Below are 2,531 nucleotides of genomic sequence, written 5' to 3' on the forward strand. Positions count from 1 at the left end.
TGACAGTGATTTAAACCTTTAGCTCAGATAAAATGTACGGTTTACGTCACGGTGATCATTACATGCTCACTTTTAAGGACTTTACCACACAACCTTTCCTGGTGTGTGATGCATGCTGTTAACTCACCGGTACAGTTCTCTTGCATCTTTACTCGCATCCTGCCGACTAGTCCACTTTTTTCACCACACAACAGCGCTCCATCTGTTGTAAGTCCAACAAGTTTGTCCCAGGGCAGTTTCATGTCGATTGCACTTTGACATACGTTTCTCCTCAGGCTCACATTTGCCAAAATCTGCGTTTTGTCTGGACACAAGACATCGCACAGCTTCATCATGCGGCTCTTCAGAGCGGTACTGGGCTGATTTGGCTCCTCTGCTACAATAAAACTTGCTTTCACAACAGCTTCACTTTGTGATTTTGCTCTGGTGAAAAACATCTGCTGAAATGTCAGATTTTTCTTTAGCTCTTCTACTTTTTGTATGTTCTGCTCTGCATTTAGGTTTTTCAGCTTATCGTGATGTTTGTCTGGTAATGCGGTCTTAAATAAAATTCCTTAATCACAGCCACATTAGTTCCACTAATAAGACACACGGTTTACCGGCAATGTTTGTAAACATATATTCAGCCTCCCACCGGAGCTGAAAGGCTCTGTTTTCAGAATCAACTTTTCTCTTGGCCATTGTGGGGGCTAGCTTCGCAATAACAGAAGTTTGACTTGATTGACCGGTGTTGTGCCAAAAAGTGATTGTCTGCCAAAAACTGATTTCCGGTATTTGCCAAAAACTGATTGCTCGTATTTAAACTGCTATAAGTAACTTGTTGGGCTATAATATGTGAAACATATGTCAAATGCATCCCTCATGGATGACATAAAGTCATCTTGAGCCACAAACAACATTCGTGTAACAAGGTAGAAGCCGCGATCAGTTTTTGGCAGCGACTTTTATATAACCTTTATTTAAACAGTTAAAAAAAATCTCATTAACATTAAAAATGTCTTTTGTAAGAGTAAGTTGGCCAAGAGGACAGCAGAAATGGCAGCAAATATTACAATATTTCTGTAAAAATATTTTAAGTGGGGATAAAGGACCAGATTGGTTATAATGTAAGTACAATAGCAGAGAGTTGTAAAGATACTTGAAAAACAGATATTGTTTTAATTCTCTATATAACCCCTTTGTAAACCCTGTTCACCGAAGTCTATTTACGAACATACGTAAAGATATTACACATAAAAAATACACAGAAACATTGGAAATCAATTTTTGGCAGACAATCACTTTTTGGCACAACACCGGGAATGTTCCCAGCTAGCCTAGCGTTTGGCAAGGAGGCGCTGCATTATGGGATCTGTAGTTTGTGTGTTACTAGCGCCTCATATCGCATAACAATAATAATAAATCTATATAAAATGATCTCGCGGGCCAGATATAAATGTCGGCCGGTCCAGATGTGGCCCGCGGGCCTTGAATTTGACACATGTGTTATAGATAAACTGTCAATAGATGATAAACTAATAAGAACATATCAGCATTGCTCCTTTTAGTTTATTGTTCTTAACCACATTATTGGTTTGATAAAGATTTCATATAAAGCAAGACTTTAAAACCTTTCCTGAAATTAAATGCACAGAACCAGAGCTTTTACAACAATTGATCTTATTTGACAGAGACTTTTGTTTTGTCCTGCTATTTCTGAAAATTTAGTAGGAAACGTGTTCTTCTTCATCTTTTTATCATCATTAATGATTTTGGTGGTTTTTCTCTGACTAGAACTTGTTTTTATGGGAAAAAAATCCTCTATTTAAAAAAAAGCGTCAAAATTTGCAAAACCTGGAGTTTATATAAACCCAAAATAAACACACTATTCCCCTAGTATTTGTGTTCATAATGAAAGTATATGACAACTTAGTAATATTTCGCTTACTGATACCTATTACAGTGCCTCAACAACAAACAAGCTCCTCTTTTCAGTACCAGCAGTTCCCCTTTAAGGTAGTTTACAGAGAAGGGCTGTAAGTAAACACTGTTCTCATTGGTTGGGTGTAAGCATTCAGCTGTGCAAGCATGAGAAGCTTTCATGCAGTGTGTGTGTGTGTGTGCATCTGATTAGATGATTATTTCTCGACAAGATAAGCGGGTGAAATGGAGACTCTGTTGACCGCCATTCAGGTAATCAAAACACACACACACACACACACACACACACACACACACACACACACACACACACACACACACACACACACACATAATTCATGCCACGTCATGCCAGATTGCATTACCTGTCCCTTTTCATAGACACATAATGAGATCATGGAAACCTTAAACGGTTGGTTCGGACAAGAAAGAAAGATGGAAATTAAAAAATATATTAAAAGAAAAAGAAGAGAGGTCAAATCACAGAGCATAGATGAAAAGTTTAAGATATCTAAAGTTTCAAGATTTAAAAAAAAAAAAAAGAATGAATAAAATGCTCTTAAATTGCTGAATTATCCTAATGAGATAATTTTGAAATATCTAACACTTCA

Source organism: Maylandia zebra, linkage group LG23, assembly GCF_041146795.1.
Source record: "Maylandia zebra isolate NMK-2024a linkage group LG23, Mzebra_GT3a, whole genome shotgun sequence".
Taxonomy (NCBI): domain Eukaryota; kingdom Metazoa; phylum Chordata; class Actinopteri; order Cichliformes; family Cichlidae; genus Maylandia; species Maylandia zebra.